The sequence below is a fragment of the Dipodomys spectabilis genome, unplaced genomic scaffold (assembly GCF_019054845.1).
Source record: "Dipodomys spectabilis isolate Male_0828 unplaced genomic scaffold, ASM1905484v1 ptg000634l, whole genome shotgun sequence".
Taxonomy (NCBI): Eukaryota; Metazoa; Chordata; class Mammalia; order Rodentia; family Heteromyidae; genus Dipodomys; species Dipodomys spectabilis.
Window position 1 is genome coordinate 310,857 of NW_024871311.1, and position 19,144 is coordinate 330,000.

Consider the following 19,144-nt stretch of genomic DNA (forward strand, 5'->3'; position numbering starts at 1 on the left):
AAGGCGCGGACCCAGATGTCAGAGCTGGGGAGGGGAGAGGGAGGGAGAGCAGGAAGGAAGGAAGGAGGGAAGGAAGGAGGGAAGGGTGAAGGAAGGATTGGAGGGAAGGAAGGAGAGAATGTAGGGAAGGAAGGAGGGAAGGAAGGATTGGAGGGAAGGATTGGAAGGAAGGATTGGAGGGTAGGAAGGATGGAAGAATCGGAGGGAAGGAAGGAAGGATTGGAGGGAAGGAAGGAAGGATTGGACGGAAGGAAAGATGGAAGGATTGGAGGGAAGTAAGGAAGGATTGGAGGAAGGAAGGAAGGAAGGAAGGAAGGATTGGAGGGAAGGAAGGATGGAAGGATTGGAGGTAAGGAAGGAAGGAAGGATTGGAGGGAGGGAAGGAAGGAAGGAAGGATTGGAGGGAAGGAAGGATTGGAGGGAGGGAAGGAAGGATTGGAGGGAAGGAAGGAGGGAATGTAGGGAAGGGAGATTGGAAGGAAGGAGGGAATGTAGGAAAGGAAGGATGGAAGGAAGGAAGGATTGGAGGGAAGGAAGGAAGGATTGGAGGGAAGGAAGAATGGATCGGAGGGAAGGAAGGAAGAAGGGAAGGAGGGAAGGAAGGAAGGAAGAAGGGAAGGAAGAAAGAAGGGAGGGAAGGAAGGAAGGAGGGAAGGAGGGAAGGAAGGAAGGAAGTAATAGGAGGAAAGACCCTAAGGAAGGGAAGACAAACTTGAAGCCAATGTTAGTTATTCGCACATGTGACATATGCATCCAATACTCATCTTGTATCGATCCCTGATCGATCATCTATCAATGATCGATCACTAGGGTTCTACCTTGCGATCTGGCAAGCCAGGACCTATAAATTACCTATTCACTGCTAATGGATCTACCATCCCCACCTCATCTCTATCAATATTTAATCGATAATCGATTTGTTATCTATGGTCTACTGTGTCTATGTCATCTGTCTAATCCATCCTCTATCAATTAACTATCTATCAAGGGGTATCATCTTTATCCCAACTATGTGTGGATGGATGGATGGACGCATGGATGGGTGGATGGATGAGTGGATCGATGGGTGGATGAATGGATGGGTGGATGGATGGGTAGATGGATGGGTGGATGAATGGGTAGATGGATGGGCGGATGAATGGGTAGATGGATGGATGGATGGGTGGACGGATGGGTGGGTGGATGGGTGGGGGAATGGATGAGTGCATGGGTGGATGGATGGAGGGATGGATGGATGGGTGGATGAGTGGATGGATGGATGGATGAAGGGATGAATGGATGGAAGGGTGGATGGGTGGGTGGACAGATGGATCGATGGGTGGATGGATGTGTGGATGGGTAGATGCACGGGTGGGTGGATGGATGCCCCCCACTTCCCACACTCACCTGCTCCCAGCATCCACCAGGTGCCCATCTGGCAGCCTCCAGAATACGCATGGGGCGGGGTCCCCGTGCGCGTGGCAGTGCAGCGTGAGGTCAGCACCGTGGGGCACGCATGTGGCGAGCGGGCCTCGGGGTTGGACGCTGGGGGGGAGACGCGCGTGCACGGGCGTGACTTCGACGTGCACAGTGCGTCTCGCGCTGCTCAGCGCGTTGGCGGCCACGCACTCGCACTCACCTGCATGGAGCGGGGCCTGCAGGCGGCGCAGCACCAGCATGCCATTGGGGAGGACGTAGACGTCGCTGAGTCGAGGGTGCGTGTTCGCATGCACGGGTCTCACGTGGGTCCTGTCAGGCAGACGCCAGTGCAGGGCCGCAGGGAAACAGGCCTAGGCTGTGCAGGGCAGGTGCAGGGTGAGGCCCGCGTGGGCCGACACGAACTCCGTGGGCGCCTCGTGCAGCACGGGGGGAGCGGGGGAGGCGTGCATGACATTTCCACGTGTGTCAGAGCCACGCATGCGTGCTTCATGTGTATCAGGTGAGTGTGGAAGGGACGTGATAGTGTCCCTTTCACGAGAGATATTTCCACGTGTGACCATTGTGTGAGTGTCAGATTCACGCGTGACATTTACACGTGTGTCAGATCCATGCATCTGCAGTCCAAGAGTATCAGGGCCATGCAGAAGGGACCTGATCACGTCCATTCCACGCATGACATTTTCACGCGTGACGTTTTCACGCGTGTCAGGTCTATAAATAATGGACCTGATCGTGTCCATTCCACGCCTGTCATATCCAAGCGTGACATTTGCATGCGTGTCCGATCCACATATGTGCATTCTAAGAGTTTCAAGTCCACGCAGAAGGGGTCTGATTGTGTCCCTTTCACGCGTGACATTTCCACTTGTGACCATCATCTGTGAGTCAGATCCACGCGTGACATTTCCACTGGGGTTAAGCCTATGAATAACGGACATGATCGTGTCCCTTTCACGCGTGACATTTACACATGTGACATTTACACGCATGTCAGATGCAGTTATGTGATTTTCACGCGTGTCCAGTGAGTGTGGAAGGGATCTGATCGTGTCCATGTCACGTGTGACATTTTCACAAGAGATCATCAAGTCAGTGGAAGGCCTACGCGTGTCCAGTTTGCTCCTGTGAGGTCCACGCCTGTCCTTTCCACGCGTGACCATCATGTGAGTTTTAGATCCACACGTGACATTTCCATGCGTGTCCATCGTGCCAGCGTCAGATCCACTCGTGTCCGTCCCATGCGTGTCGGGCGCCGCTGGGGTCAGCTCCATGCCTGGGGATGGACAGACGGACGGAGGGAGGGACAAAGGGACAGGGTGTTGGATAAGGGCCCCTGTGCTGGTCGGAGACAGTGCTCTGTCCCTTTGTCTGTCCGTCCGGCTGTCCATCTCTCTGTCTGTCTATCCATCTGTCTGTCAGTCTGTCTATGTCTGTCTGTCTGTCCCTCTGTCTGTCTCTGTCAATCTGTCTGTTCATCTGTCTACTTGTCCGTCCGTCTGTCCATCTGTCTGTCCGTCCGTTTCTCTGTCCATCTGTCCGTCCCTCTGTCTCTCTGTCCCTCTGTCTGTCCATCTGTCTGTCCCTCTGTCTCTCTGTCCATCTGTCTATCCATCCATCAGTCCATCCGTCTATCTGTCCATGTGTCTGTGTCGCTCCGTCCACCGATGTATCTGTCTGTCCATTCATCTGTCCATCCATCTATCTACTGTCTGTCTACCTACCTGTGTATCCTTCCTTCTGTCCATCTCTCTCTCTCTCTCTGTCTATGGCTCTGTTTGTCTATCTGTCCATTGCTCTGTCTATCTATGATTCTGTCTATTTGTCCACTGGTCCATCCATCTAGCTATCTGTCCATCTGTCTGTCCACCTGTCTCTCTATGTATCTGTCTGCCTGTCTGTCTGGTGTCTGTCTACCTATCTGTCTACCCACCTGTCCATGTTATCTCTTTCAATCCATCCATCCATCCACCCATCTGTCTATCCATCCATCTGTCCATCTGTCTCTCTGACTGTGTATGCCTCTGTCTGTCTATCTGTCCATTGGTCCATCTATCCATCTGTTCATCTGTTCGTCTCTCTGTCCATTCTTCTGTCTATCTGTCTCTATGGCTCTGTCTATCCGTCCATTGGTCTGTCTGTCTGTCTCTCTATCCGTCTGTCTGTCTGTCTGTTTGTCTGTCTACCTATCCATCCATCCAACCATGTATGTTTCTATCTGTCTGTCTATCCATCCAGTTGTCCATGTATCTCTCTGTCTGTCTGTCTCTCTATGGCTCTGTCTGTCCATCCTTCCATTGGTCGGTCTGTCTGTCTGTCTCTTTCTATCTATCTGTCTATGTCTCTGGTGTCTGTCTGTCTATGGCTCTGTCTATCCGTCCATCAGTCTATCTGTCTGTTTATCCGTCCATCAGTCCATGTATCTCTCTGTCTGTCTGTCTGTCTCTCTATGGCTCTGTCTATCTGTCTATTGGTTTATCTGTCTGTCTACCTATCTATCTGTCCATCTGTCCTTCTATCTATCTACTATCTGTCTACCTGTCTATCCCTCCTTCTGTCCGTCCATCTGTCCACCTGTCTCTGTATCCATCCGTCTGTCTGGTGTCTGTCTACCTATCTGTCTATACATCCATCAGTCTGTCTGTCTGTCTACCCATCCATCTGTCCATGTATCTCTTTGTCTATGGCTCTGTCTGTCTATCTGTCCATTGGTCTGTCTATCTATCCATCCAGCTGTCTGTCTGTCTACCTATCTATCCATCCATCCAATCATGTATGTTTCCATGTCTGTCTGTCTCTCCATCCATCTGTCCATGTATCTCTCTGTCTGTCTGTCTATGGCTCTGTCTATCCGTCCATTTGTTTATCTATCTATCTATCAGTCTATCTGTTGTCTATCTATCTGTCCATCTGTCTGTCTACTGTCTGTTTACCTGTCTATCCGTCCTTCTGTCCATCTGTCTGTCTGTCTCTCTATGGCTCTGTCTATCTGTCCATTCATCCATCTATCCACCTATCTGTCTGTCTGTCTGTCTGTCTATCCATCCGTCCCTCTATCTATCTGTCTGCTCTATGTCTGTCTGTCTGTCTGTCTGTGCGTGTGTGTTTGTCTCCCCAGTCATCCTGTGCCCCACACGGCCAGGAACACAGACAACAGACAGACAGAAAGAGTAAAGGACTTCGCCCCTCCCCTTCCCATGCCCTCTGACCTGTCCATGCCCTCTGCCCTCCCAGTGACCCCTGACCTCCCTGTGACCTCTCTGTGACCTCTGACTACTCTGTGACCTCTGACCTCCTGTGGCTCCTGGCATCCCCATGACCTCTGACCTCCCAGTGACCCTCCCGAAACCTCCCCGTGACCTCTCCATGACCCCTGAGTTCCCCATGACCTTTGACCTCCCATCCACTTCTCTCCTGCCCATGGCCTCTCACCTCCCCGTGACCTCTCCATGACCTCTGACCTCTCTGCAACCGCTGACCCTACTGTGACCCCTGACTTCCCTGTGACCTCTGACCTCCTCTGACCCCTAACCTCCCCGTGACCTCTGACCGTCTTGTATCTTCACTGTGACCTCTAACCTCCACCTCTTATTTGGCTCCCCTCAGTCCCCCGCCCCCACACCAAGAGCCTGCAGGAGACAGATGGGTAAACTGAGGCTCACCCGTTTCTAGCTCATTCCAGGCGCCACAGGGCGGGGTCACGGCGGGCGGGGCCGGGGGTCGCGGGTCAAAGGTCCCGGGGTCACCGTTGGGGGAAGCCGCAGGATGGGAAAGGAGGGCATCCGGGGCACGGCCATGCAGGGTCGTGACCACGGGGTCACGGCGGTTCGCCGTTGGTCCCGGCAGGGCGCGGTGGGCTTTGTGCTGTCGCTCCCACCTGCGGCCGCCACCAGGCCTCCTAGAGGCCGGAAGTAAGGAGGCTGGAAGTGAGGAGGCCGGAAGTGAGGAGGACGGAAGCGCAGAGGTCGGAGCAGTGGATGGTCGAGGGGTGGAGGCCGGAAGTGGGGATGTCCGTGTCAAAACCGGAAGTGGAGAGGTCCGTGGGGAGACCGGAAGTGTGGAAGACAGAAGTGGGGCTCTCCGAGTGGTAACAGGAAGTAGGGTGTTCCGACTGGAGACCGGAAGTGGGGAGGTCCGTGGGGAAACCGGAGTTGTGGAAGCCGGAAGTGGGAATCTCTCAGTCGAAAACGGAAGTGGGTAGGCCGAAGTAGTGGAGGCCGGAAGTGGGGAAACAGGAAGTGGGGTGGTCCGAATGGAGACCCGAAGTGGGGATCTCCGCGTGGAGACCGGAAGTGTAGATCTGCGAGTGGAGCCCAGAAGTGGGGATGTTCAAGACAAACCCGGAAGTGTGGAAGCCGGAAGTGGGGTGGTCCGAGTGGAGACCGGAAGTAGGAATTTTTGAGTGGAAACTGGAAGTGTGGAAGCAGGAAGTGCGGGGGTCTGAGTGGAGACTGGAAGTGGGGAGGTCTGCGGGGAGAGCAGAAGTGGGTAGGCGGAAGTAGTGAAGACAGGAAGTGGTGATGTTCAAGTGGAAACCGGCAGTGTGGAGACCAGAAGTGGGGTGGTCTGAGTGGAGACCGGAAGTGGTGAGGTCCGAGTGGAGACCGGAAGTGGGTCGGCGGAAGACACAGAGACCGGAAGTGGGGATATTTGTGTGGAAACCGGAAGTGTGGAAACCAGAAGTGTGAACGCCGGAAGCGGGGAGGTCTCCGTGGAGACCAGAAGCAGGGAGGGCGGGGTCCGGAAGTCGCCCGTGCTGTGGCCGCGCACGCGCGCCAGGATGCGCGCCCAGTGCTCGGGCTGGATGTGCTCGGCAGCCAATGGTGGCCGCGGGTGGCGCGGCAAGGCGCGCTCAAACCCGCGGCCGGTGGGGGCAGCACGTGGGACGGGAGGGAGATGCGGAGGCGGCGGACGCCGCTGCTGCCTGCGCTTGGGGCAGCAAGCAGGACGCCGACGCCACAGCCACACTTCCCCGGTGCCTGGGCTCGAGCTTGGCGCATCAACAATGACATCAGCGCCGCGCAACGCCCCCGCAGCCGCTTCCGCAGCGGTGCCTGCCATCTTGGAATCTGGCATTTTTGAATCCGCCATCTTGGCCTCCACCATCTTGGAATCCGCCATCTTAATTCCCTCCATCTTGAATTCCTCCATCTTTGATTCCACCACCTTGTTTTCGGCCATCTTTATTCCTTCCATCTTGTTTTCCGCCATCTTGATTCCTTTCATCTTGGATTCCGCCATGTTGCTTTCCCTGATCTTGTTTCCCTCCATTTTGGATTCCGCCATCTTGGCATCCACCATCTTGGAATCCGCCATGTTGGTGTCAGCCATGTTGGATTCCACCATGTTTTCGGCCATCTTGGTTCCCTCCATCTTGGATTCCTCCATCTTGTTTCTCCCCATGTTTGATTCCGCCATCTTGGCATCTGCCATCTTCGTTTCGTCCATCTTGGCTTCCGCCATCTTAGTTCCCTCCATCTTGGATTCTGCAATCTTGGCTTCCGCCATTTTGTTTCCTTCCATCTTGGATTCCGCCATCTTGGTTCCCTCCATCTTGGTGTCCACCATCTTGTTTTTGGCCATCTTGGAATCCGCCATGTTGGCGTCGGGCATGTTAGATTCCGTCATGTTTTCGGCCATCTTGCTTCCCTCTATTTTGGATTCCGCCATCTTGGTGTCCACCATCTTGGAATCCACCATCTTAATTCCCTCCATCTTGTTTTCCGTCATCTTGTTGCCTTTCGTCTTTGATTCTGCCATCTTGTTTTTGGCCATCTTGCTTTCCGCCATCTTGGATTCTTCCATCTTTGATTCTGCCATCTTGTTTTTGGCCATCTTGCTTTCCGCCATCTTGGATTCTTCCATCTTTGATTCCGCCATCTTGTCTCCCGCCATCTTGCCCCCCGCCGCCCCACCCACGCTGACGTCAGCGTCCCAGCGCGCCAACCCCAGCGCGTTGAGGGCCACGCACACATAGGGCCCGGCGTGCCGTGGGCCCAGTGTGGGAAGCGTCAGCGTCCCGTCCGCCCCGACCCCGACCCCGTCCGTCCCCAGCTCCGTCCCCGCCCAGGCCCAGTGCCCGCCCGGCAGCAGCCAGCCCACACGCGCCACCGGCTCCGCCTCCGCCCGGCAGCCCAGCCGCAGCGCGATGCCCGCAGGCAATGCCAGATCCGTGGCCGCTGGTGCCCGTGATGCCACCACAAACACGCGCTGCACCCAGCCCATCATGGCGGCCTCAAAGCCGCCATAGGCCACAGGGCCCGGGGCTACAGACGGGGTATAGGCCGCGGGGGCTGTGGCTTCAGAAGGGGCGGAGCCCGTGGGGGCTGTGGCTTCAAAGCTGGTGTAGGCTGCGGGGCCTGTGGCTTCAGACAGGGTGTAGGCTGCGGGGCTTGTGGCTTTCTCCTCAGTGTAGGCCTCAGATCCTATGGCTTTTTCCTCAGCGAAGGCCTCGGATTCTATGGCTTTATTTGCACCATAGGCCTCGGATTCTATGGCTTCATTCACAGCGTAGGCTTTTTCTTCACCATAGGTCTCAGATTTCATGGCTTTTTCCTCAGTGTAGGCCTCGGATCTCATGGCTTCATCTGAGCCATAGGCACTGGATCCTTTGGCTTTCTCCTCAGTGTAGGCCTCAGATCCTATGGCTTCATTCACAGCGTAGGCCTCAGATCCTGTGGCTTCATTCACACCATAGGCCTCGGATTCCATGGCTTCCTCCTCTGCGTAGGCCCCGGACCCCATGGCTCCATCCCCGTCGTGCCCACGGCCACGCACCGTGCCTTGGTTTCCCCGCGGGGCCCCATGCGGGCCTCGCAGCGGTACCAGTCAGCGTCGGCCTGGCGCATCCTGTGGATCTCCAGCGTTGTCCCCCCATCATGGCCGCCGTCCTCATTGCCCCGCAGGATGGAGCCATCGGGCCGCGTCCAGGCCACGCGTGGTGTTTCCGAGCCCTGCGCCGTACAGAGCAGCCGCAGCGTCTGCCCCGGGGTCACCACGTGCACGTCATCGGGGTCATCATGGGGGTCGAGGGTCACCCAGAGTGCGTCCTCTGGGTCTTCGGGGCCACGCATGCACGCCGTCCACGTCAGATGCATGTGTGGCCCACATAGCCTGGCCCAGCGCAGTGTCAGCTCGGGCTGCAGCAGCCAGGCAGGCCGCGCCCACAGCCGGGCCACCACGCCCGGAAGTGACGTTGGCGACGATGATGACGCGCCAGGGCCGTACACCAGGAGGTAGGCCTTGCCCACATCCGGGTCATGGACATCCGGGAAACTGGCCTCAGGGTGGGCATGGCCTCCATCCTGGTCATACCCGGGGCCTACATCCGGGTGTCTGTCCTCAGAGTGGGCGGGGCCCTGATCTGGGTCATTGACATCAGGGTCTCTGTCCTCAGGGTGGGCAGAGCCCTCATCCGTGTCATGGACATCCGGGTCTCTAGCTTCAGGGTGGGCATGGCCTCCATCCTGGTCTCTGTCCTCAGGGTGGGCGGGGCCCTCATCCAGGTTATTGACATCAGGGTCTCTGTCCTGAGGGTGGGCGGGGCCTACATCCTGATTATACTCATGGCCTACATCCGGGTGTCTGGCATGTTTGTAGGCGGGGCCTACATCCGGGTGTCTGTCCTGCTGGTGGGAGGGGCCTACATCCGGGGCTCAGGCTTGATACATATAGCCTACATCCGGGTATTTGTCCTGCAGATGGGTGTGGCCTACAACCGGGTCTCTGTCCTGAGCATGGGCAGGGCCTACATCAGGGTCTCTGGCTCCCTGGAGGACGTGGCCTATATCAGGGTTCCTGGTTCGATGGTGGGCATTGCCTACATCCGAGTCTGCAGCCTGATACATATGGTCCACATCCGGGTCTCCGCCCTGATGGTGGGTGTGGCCTACATCCGGGTCCCTGTCCTGATACAGCTTGTCCCCATCAGCATCTCCGCCCGAGGGTTGGGCGTGGCCTTCCCCGGATCCATCTCCCGGGTCCCTATCCGGGTGGGCATGGCCTGGCGCCTCCGGGTCCCAGCGCAGCATCAGCGCGACATCATCAGTGTCGTCATCGCCTCCCAGCAGGCGGCGGGCATGTGCGAAGTGGGCGGGGTCAGCGTAGCAGGCGAGGGCGGCGCTGAGCGACAGGCGCACGTGCACAGGGACATCGGGGGCAGGGCCGGGCTGCACGTCGAGGTCGCGCACGCTGGGCGCGCGCCGCAGGCGGCAGGCAAGGCCGGTGGCACGGCCACGGGCGTCTGTCAGCCTCAGCCGCACCTCGCCCACCTCCTCCCCGTCCTCCACTTCCTCTTCTTCTGCCTAAACTTCCGCTTCCAGCAGCTCCTCGCCGTCTGCCGGGCCGGTGAGGATGCGCGGCGGGTGACAGCGCATGCGTGGAGGCAGGCGACGCAGGTACAAGCCGTGGCGGGCGGCGGGGCTAGCGCAGGCCACGCACGCCTGTTCCTTCCCACAGCGCAGCACGCCTGCAGGGGGGCATGGGAGAAGGGCGGGGCTGAAATGGGACATGCCCCCCTGGGGAGCCTCGGCCACGCTCCCGCCGCGCCTGACTGGCTGGAGCTTGGCCACGCCCCTCCTGGGGGTTCTCAGCCAAGCCCCCACCATGCCTGACTGGCTGGAGATTGGCCACGCCCCCTGCCGAACCTCAGCCACACCCGTGCCCTGCCTGACTGGCTGGAGCTCAGCCACGCCCCCATGTGTCACCTCAGCCATGTCCTCATCTCAACTGACTGGCAGGAGATAGGCCATGTCCCTTGCAGCTCCTCACTAGTGCTTAGCCACGCCCAGCCACGCGCCCACCTCGCCTGACTGGCTGTACCTCGGCCTCGCCCCCCGTAGAGCCTTAGCCATACCCTCACCCTGCCTGAGTGGCTAAAGCTGGGCCACACCCTCCCTGTGGAGCCTCAGCAACGTCCCCGCCCCACCTAAGTGGCTAGACCTTGGCCATGCCCCCTGTAGCTCCTCACTAATGCCCAGCCACGCCCAGCCATGCTACTGCCGTTTTTTACTGGCTGGAGCTCAGCCACACACCCCTGGGCGCCTCGGCCACGCCTCCGCCCCGCGTGACTGGGGGAACTCGGCTACTCACTTACGCCCTGCCACGCCCCCGTCCTTTCTCACTGGCTGTAGTTTGGCCACGCCCCCTCTCTGCATCGCCTCAGCCCCGCCCGGCCCTCTCATTTGGCCTGCGCTTGACCACGCCCCCTCTGCTCACCTTGGCCCCGCCCCTGCAGGTCCTCTATCCAGCGCGCACGGCAAACGCAGGCCCAGGGGTTACCCTGCATGTGCAGCGTGCGCAGCGAGGGTGCGCGGGCCAGGGTGCCGGCGGGCAGTGCAGCCAGCTGGTTCCCGGCCAGGTGCAGCACGCGCAGCGTGCAGGCCGGGACCCCGCGCACGCACAGCGTGGCCAGCGCCTCAGGCGCCAGTGCCACCAGCCGGTTCCCGTCCAGACGCAGCAGCCGCAGTGACGCCAGCCCCAGCAGCGCCCGCGGGAGCACCAACTCCAGCCGGTTGTGGTCCAGATACAGCCGGGACAGGCGCCGCAGGCCCCGCAGGGAGCCCGTGTGCAGTGCCTGAAGCTGGTTGTAGCTCAGCCTCAGCACCTGCGGGGGTGAAAGGGGGCGTTCCCGGGATCCGAAGGGCCACTTCGGGGTCACTTCCGCCCCACTTCCGGTCTCACTTCCACCCTACTTCCATACCACTTCCTGTCACACTTCTGCTCCACGTCCGGCTTACTTCTGCCGACTTCCGCCTCTACTTCCTCCCACTTCCGAGTACATTTCCTCACTTCTGGTCCCACTTCTGCCCCATTCTCACTTCCTCCCTACTTCCGACTCACTTCCGCCCCAGTTCCGGGTCACTTCCTCTCCACTTCCGGCTGACTACCACCTCTATTTCCTCCAAGTTCCTCCGCACTTCCGGCCACAGTTACGGCCCTACTTCCTGTCACTTCCAGATCCATATCCTCACCACTTCTGCCCCACTTCCAGCTCACTTCTGCCTCACTTCAGCCTCGACTTCCTCCCACTTCCTGCCCATTTCCTTCCTTATTTCTGCCCCACTTCCCATCCTACCCATGGTCCTATTTCCATTTTCTTCCCCACTTCCGGCTATATGTCATTCCCCACTTCTGGGTCACTTCCGCCCCCACTTCCTCCCCACTTCCTTCCCTATTTTCACTCCACTTCCGGATCCATATCCTCACCACTTCCACCCCACTTCCACCTTACTTCCGCCCCTACTTCATCCTGCTTCCTCCCCACTTCCTTCCCTATTTCCACCCCACTTCTCACTTCTGGAACCATATCCTAACCACTTCCGCCCCACTTCCGCCCCTAGTTCTTCCACTTCCTCCCCACTTCCGGCTTATTTTCGCCCCTACTTCCTCACACTTCCTCCCTACTTCCTGATTTCCACCCCACTTCCGGCCCTACTTCCACTTCCAGATCCATATCCTCACTACTTCCGACCCACTTCTGCTCCACTTCCTTCCCTATTTCCACTCAACATCCGGCTACACTTCCGGCCCTACTTCTTCCCAGGTCCTTATCCATTTCCGTCTCACTTCCGCCTCCCTTCTGCCCCTGACTTCCTCCCATGTACGTCTCTACTTCCTCCATTGATTCCCTACTTCCTCCCCACTTCCTTTGCTATTTGATCCCCATTTCTGCCTGTCTTCCTCCGCATTTCCCCCCTCCTTCCTCCCTACTCTTTTCCCACTTCCTTCTTCCTCCAACTTCCTTCCCACTTCCGGCCCTACTTCCTCCCACTTCCATATCTATTTCCTCAAACTTCCGCCCCACTTTCTCCCCTACTTTGTCCCACTTCACTGTGTATTTCTGCCCCACTTCCTGCCAAACTTCCTTCCACTTCCTTCCAATTCCGCTCCACTTCCACCCGCTCCCTGCACACCTGCAGTGCGCCCAGGTCGCTCAGGGCGCCCTCGGCGATGTCCGCGATCTCGTTTCCGTGCAGCAGCAGCAACTGAAGTCTTGCGAGACCGGGGAAGGAAGCGTGGGTGAGGACCCGGATGTGGTTGAACCTAATTCAACAGGCGAGAGGACAGGAAGAGGAAATCAGGAAAACAGCCTGAAAACCAGCGCTGGGAGGGCAGAACTTTTGTTTCTGGGTCAGGGTCAAGAATAATGAATCATTACTCATCATCATCTTCCTTCCTTCCTTCCTTTCCTCCCTTGCTTCCTTCCTTCCTTCCCTCCCTCCTTCCTTCCTTCCCTCCCTCCTTCCTTCCTTCCATCTTTCCCTCCTTCCTTCCTTCCTTCTCTCCCTCCTTCCTTCCTTCCATCTTTCCCTCCTTCCTTCCTACCTTCCCTCCCTCCCTCCTTCCTTCCTTCCCTCCTTCCTTCCTTCTTTCCTTCCCTCCTTCCTTCCTTCCTTCCATCCTTCCTTCCTTCCCTCCATCCTCCTTCCTTCCCTCCTTCCTTCCCTTCTTCCTCTTCCTTCCCTTCCTTCCCCCCTTTCCCCTCCCCAAGCCTCACCACAGGTTCACGCGCTCCATCTTGGTGTCCAGCACGTGGGGCATGGCCCTGAGGCTGTGGAAGGTGCAGTGGAGTTCGGTGGGGACGTAGCAGGCGCAGGTCCTGGGGCAGCGGGTGGCGGGGGCTGGGTGAGGGCCGCACAGGAGCAGCAGCAGCAGCAGCAGCAGCAGCGAGGCCCAGCGGTGGGGGGCCCCATCCTGGGGCTGGGATGGAGGGGGGGAGGCTGGGGATGGAGGCCCAAGTGTGGAGACCCAGGGAAATGGAGGCTGGAAGTTGGAGGCCCAGGGAAGGAGGCCTAGGGATTAGAGGCCAGGGTGGAGGCTGGGGATGGAGGTCCAATGGGGTGGAGCCCAGGGGTGGAGACTGAGGAAGGAGACTGGAAGTTGGAGGCCCAGGGGGTGGAGGCCCAGGGATGGAGGCCTAGGGGAAGTGGAGGCCCAGGGATGGGGGCCTAGGGGTTAGAGGCCAGGTATGGAGGCTGGGGATGGAGGTCCAGGAAGGTGGAGGCCAGAGGTAGAGGCTGAGGATGGAGACTGGAAGTTGGAGGCCAGAGAAGGAGGCCCAGAGGTATTGGAGGCTGGGGATGGAGGCCCAGGGATGGAGGCCTAATTGGGTGGAGGCTAGGGATGGGGGCCCAGGGGGGTAGAGGAAAGTAGGACAAATGGGGTGGAGGCTGGGGATGGAGGCCAGGATTGGAGGCTGGAGATGGAGGTCCAAGGGGGTGGAGGCCCAAGGATGGAGGCCAGGGATGGAGGCTGGAAGTTGGAGGCCCGGGGATGGAGGTTCAAGGATGTGAGGTGACCTGTGGGGGTCAGGGAGACAACGGGGAGGAAGAGGAAGGAGAATGGGAAGAAGAAGGAGATGTATCAGAAGAACAGGAAGAGGAAGAAGGACATGGACATGAGGAAGAGGAAGGGGAAGAGGAAGAGGAGATGGAAGAGGAAGAGGAGATGGAAGAGGAAGAGGAGATGGAAGAGGAGACAGAAGAGGAGATGGAAGAGGAAAAGGAGATGGAAGAGGAAGAGGTGATGGAAGAGGAGACCGAAGAGGAGATAGAAAAGGAGACGGAAGAGGAGACGGAAGAGGAGATAGAAAAGGAAACGGAAGAGGAGACGGAAGAGGAGATGGAAAAGGAAGAGGAGACAGAAGAGGAAGAGGAGATGGAAGAGGAAGAGGAGATGGAAGAGGAGACAGAAGAGGAAGAGGAGAGGAAGAAGAGATGGAAGAGGAAGAGGAGATGGAAGAGGAGACGGAAGAGGAGACGGAAGAGGAGATGGAAGAGGAGACGGGAGAGGAAGAGGAGACGGAAGAGGAGATGGAAGAGGAGATGGAAGAGGAGACAGAAGAGGAGATGGAAGAGGAGACGGAAGAGGAGATGGAAGAGGAGACAGAAGAGGAAGAGGAGATGGAAGAGGAAGAGGAGATGGAAGAGAAGATGGAAGAGGAGACGGAAGAGGAAGAGAAGAGGGAAGAGGAGACGGAAGAGGAGATGGAAGAGGAAGAGGAAATGGAAGAAGAAGAGGAGATGGAAGAGAAGATGGAAGAGGAGATGGAAGAGGAAGAAGAGACAGAAGAGGAAGAAGGAAAACACCAACCAACAGGAATACGATCAGGAAGTCAAGAGACACAAGGAAAAAGAGACCAGGAAGGCCTACTCTGTCTGTCTATCTCTGTCCATCTGTCTCTCCCTGTCTATCTCTCTGTCTTTAACTTTCTGTCTTTGTCTGTCTCCCTGTCTGTCTGTCTCTGTGTTGAAATCTGTCTGTCTGTCTCTTATCTGTCTGTCTGTCTGCCTCTCTGTCTCTGTCTGTTATCTGTCCATTGGTCTCATGTCTGTCTGTCTGGTCTGTCTCTCCCTGTCTGTCTCTGTGTCTGTCTGCCTGTGTCTGTCTCTTATGTCTGTCTCCCTCTGTCTGTCTCTTATCTCTGTCTGTCTGTATCTGTCTGTCTGTGTCCCTGTCTGTCTGTCTGTGTCTGTCTGTCTGTGTCTCTGTCTCTGTGTCTGTCTGTCTGTCTCTCTTATCTCTGTCTGTCTGTCTGTTCTGTCTGTGTTGACATCTGCCTGTCTCTGTCTGTCCGTCTACCTCTGTCAGTCTCTCCCTGTCTCTGTGTCTCTGTCTGTCTGTCTCTGTCTGTGTCTCTCTGTCTCTGTCTGTTATCTGTCCATTGGTCTCATGTCTCTCTGTCTGTCTGTTCTGTCTCTCCCTGTCTGTCTCTGTGTCTCCATCTGTCTGTACATCTCCGTCTGTCTGTCTGGGTCTCTCTATCTCTGTCTCTTGTCTGTCCATCGATCTTGTCTGTCTGTCTGTTCCATCACTGTCTGTGTTGACGTCTGTCTGTCTCCACATCTCTGTTTGTCTCTGTCTTTTGTCTCTGTCTGTCTGTTATCTCTGTCTCTCCCTGTGTCTGTCTACCAGTCTCATGTCTGTCTGACTCTGTCCATCTGTCTCTTGTCTCTGTCTCTGTCCGACTCTCTTCCTGTCCGTCTGTGTGTGTACATCTGTCTGTCTGAATCTCTTCTGTCTCAGTCTGTCTGTCTGTCCCCGTCTGTCTTCCTGTCTGTGTCTGTTTGTCTCTTTTCTCTTCTGTCTGTACCTGTCTGTCTTTTGTCTCTGTCTGTCTGTGTGACTCTTGTCTCTGTCCATCTGTCACTTGTCTCTGTCTGTGTCTGTTTGTCCATCTGTCTCCTCTGTGTCTGCCCATCTGTCTGTCTGTGCCTGCGTCTGTCTGTCTGAGTCTGTTTCTTCTCTATCTCTGTGTCTACATGTCTGTCTCTGACTGTCTATCTCTTCCTGTCTGTCTCTGTGTCTACATCTGTCTGTGTCCTCTGTCTGTCTGTCTGTCTGAGTCTGTTTCTTCTCTATCTCTGTGTCTACATGTCTGTCTCTGTCTGTCTGTCTCTTCCTGTCTGTCTCTGTGTCTACATCTGTCTGTGTCCTCTGTCTGTCTGTCTCATCTGTCTCTCTCCATCTGTCACTTGTCTCTCTCTGTCTGTCTGTCTGTCCGTCTCTCTGTGCCTGTGTCTGTCTGTCTGTTCTCTTTGTCTGATTGTCTCGGTGCATCTGTCTCTCCCTGTATGTCTCTTTGTGTACATCTGTTTGTCTGTCTGTCTGTCTTTTGTCTCTTCTCTTTGTCTGTCTGTCTCTCTGTCTGTCTGTACCTGTGTCTGTCTGTCTCTTCCTGTCTCTGTGTCTCTGTCTGTCTATCTGTCCTGGCTCAGTTTGTCTGTCTGTGCCTGTCTGTCTCTTCTGATTCTAACTGTCTCCGTCTGTCTGTCAGTCCTGTCTGTGTCTCTGACTCATGTCTGTCTGTGTCTCTCTGTCTGTGTCTCTTCTGTCTCTGTCCATCTGTCTGTCTCTGTGTCTGTCTGTGTGTGTTCTGTGTGTCTCCGTCTGTCTGTCTGTACATCTTAGTCTGTCTGTGTGTCTCTCTGTCTCATGTCTGTGTCTGTCTATCCATCTCTGTAACTACATCTGTCTGTCTCTTCTGTTGTCTGTCTGTCTGTTCTATCTCTGTCTCTTCCTGTATGTCTCTGTATTCACATGTCTGTCTCTTGTGTCTGTCTGTCCGTCTGTGCCTGTTTCTGTCACATCTCCGCCTCTGTCTGTCTGTTCTGTCTGTGTCTGTCTTCCTGTCTCTGTCCATCTGTCTTTTCTCTGTCTCTGTCTCTCTGTCTGTGTCTGTCTGTCTCTATCCATCTGTCTCTCCCTATCTGTCTGTCTGTCTGTCCGTCTATCTCTGTTGGTCTCCACTTGTCTCCATGTCTCCCTCTGTCTGTCTCTGTCTGTCTGCCTCTCTGTCTCTGTCTGTTATCTGTCCATTGGTCTCTCTCTCTGTCTGTCTGTCTCTGTCTTCTTGGTTCTGTCTCTTCTGCCTCTCTCCATCTGTCACTTATCTGTGTCTGTGTCTGTGTCTGTCTGTCTGTCTCTGTCTCATGTCTGTCTGTATGCTGACGTCTGTCTGTCTGTCTCAGTCTGTGTCTGACTCTTCTGTCAGTCAGTATGCCCCTGTGTCTATCTGTTCTGTGTCTGTCCATCTGTCTCTCTCTGTCTCTGAGTCTGTCTGTCTCTTATCTCTGTCTGTCTGTCTGTCTGTGTCTGTTCTGTCTCTTGTGTCTGTCTGTCTGTCCTGTCTCTGTCTCTTCCTGTCAGTCTCTGTGTTCACATCTGTGTCTCAGTCTGTCTGTCTGTCTACCTCTGTCGGTCTCTCCCTGTCTCCATCTGTCTGTCTGTCGGTATGTTCTGTCTCTGTCCGTTTATCTCTGTCTGTGTCTGTGTCTCCATCTGCCTCTGTCTCTTATCTCTGTGTCTGTCTCTTGTCTCTGTCTGTCTGTCTCTCTGTGCTTGTGTCTATCTATGTCTGTTGCTGTCTCTCCATGTCTGTCCATCTCCCTTCCTGTCTGTCTCTGTGTCTACAGCTGTCTGTCTGTTTCTTGTCTCTGTCTGTCTGTTTCTTCTACCTCTCTCCATCTGTCACTTCTCTCTGTCTTTTCTGTCTGTCTGTCTCTCTGTGTCTGTCTGTGCCGGTTTCTCTCATGTCCATCTCTGTCTGTCTGTCTGTTCTGTCTCTGTCTGTGCCTGTGTCTGTCTGTCTCTTCCTGTCTCTGTGTCTCTGTCTATCTGTCCTGGCTCAGTTTGTCTGTCTGTGCCTGTCTGTCTCTTCCGTTTCTGTCCATCTGTCTTTCCCTGTCTGTCTGTCTGTGTCTCTGTCTGTGTGTCTCCGTCTGTCTGTCTGTCCTGTCTCTGTCTGTCTCTCCCTGTCTGTCTGCACATCTTCTTCTGTCTGTGTGTGTCTCTCTCTGTCAGTCCGTCTCTGTGTCTACATCTGTCTGTGTGTTTCTTCTGTCTGTCTGTTCTGTCTCTGTGTCTTCCTGTCTGTCTCTGTTCACATCTGTCTGTCTCTTGTGTCTGTCCATTTACCTCTGTCGGTCTCTCCCTGTCTCCATGTCTACATCTGTCTGTCTCATATTTGTCTGTCTGTGTCTGTCTGTCTGTCTGTCTCTATCTTCCTGTCTCTGTCTGTCTCTTCTGCCTCTCTCCATCTGTCACTTGTCTCTGTCTGTCTGTGTCTGTCTGCCCGTCTCTCTGTGCCTCTGTATGTCTGTCTCTATGTCTATCTGTCTCGGTGCATCTGTCTCTCCCTGTCTGTCTGTCTCTTCTGTCTCTTCTCTTTGTCTGTCTGTCTGTCTGTCTCTCTGTGTCTGTCTGTGCCAGTTTCTCTCACATCCATCTCTGTCTGTCTGTCTCTGTCTGTGCCTGTGTCCATTTGTCTCTTCCTGTCTCTGTGTCTCTGTCTATCTGTCCTGGCTCAGTTTGACTGTCTGTGCCTGTCTGTCTCTTCTGTCTCTGTCTCTCTCTGTCTCTGTGTCTCTGTCTGTCTGTCTGTGTGTCTGTCTGTCCTGTCTCTGTCTCTCCCTGTCTGTCTGCACATCTTGGTCTGTCTGTCTGATTGTGTCGCTCTCTCCCTCTGTCATGTCTGTGTCTGTCTGTCCATCTGTGTGCATCTGTCTGTGTGTCTCTTCTGTCTGTCTGTCTGTCTGTCTCTGTCTTTGTCCATCCCCTCTCCCCCCTCCCCAGGACTAAGTACTAAGTACTCAGCACCCCATTTCCCCCGGCTTCCTATCACCCATCACCCTCCTCCTCCTCCTCCTTCTCTCCCTCCCTCCTCCATCAGACCCCCCCACCCTGGGACGCGAACCCGGGGCCGGAGCTCCTCACCTACCTTTCCGGGTTGGGGGGTTCACTGGAGATCCGGGTCTCTCGGTTGGTCCTGGGGGGGTGGGTGGGGAGAGGGGGTGGAAGTGGCTTTGAACCACGATCTTCTGGATCTCAGCCTCCTGAGCAACAAGGAAGGCTTGGCGAAGAATACACCAACGACCGTCACCACCACAGTAACAAGAACAAGAACAACAATAACCATTGTGACAATAATAATAACTATAATAACAATAACAATGACAATAATAACCATAATACACATAATAGTAATAACCATGACAACAATAACAACTATAATAACAATAACAATGACAATAATAACAAAAATAACAATAATAACCATAATACCCATAATAGTAATAACCATGGCAACAATAATAACTATAATAATAACAATGACAACAATAACAATAATAACCATCATGACAACAATAGCAGTAACCATAATAATAACCATCACCATAGTAACAATAACAACAATAACAATCATAACAATAACCCAAACATCATGACA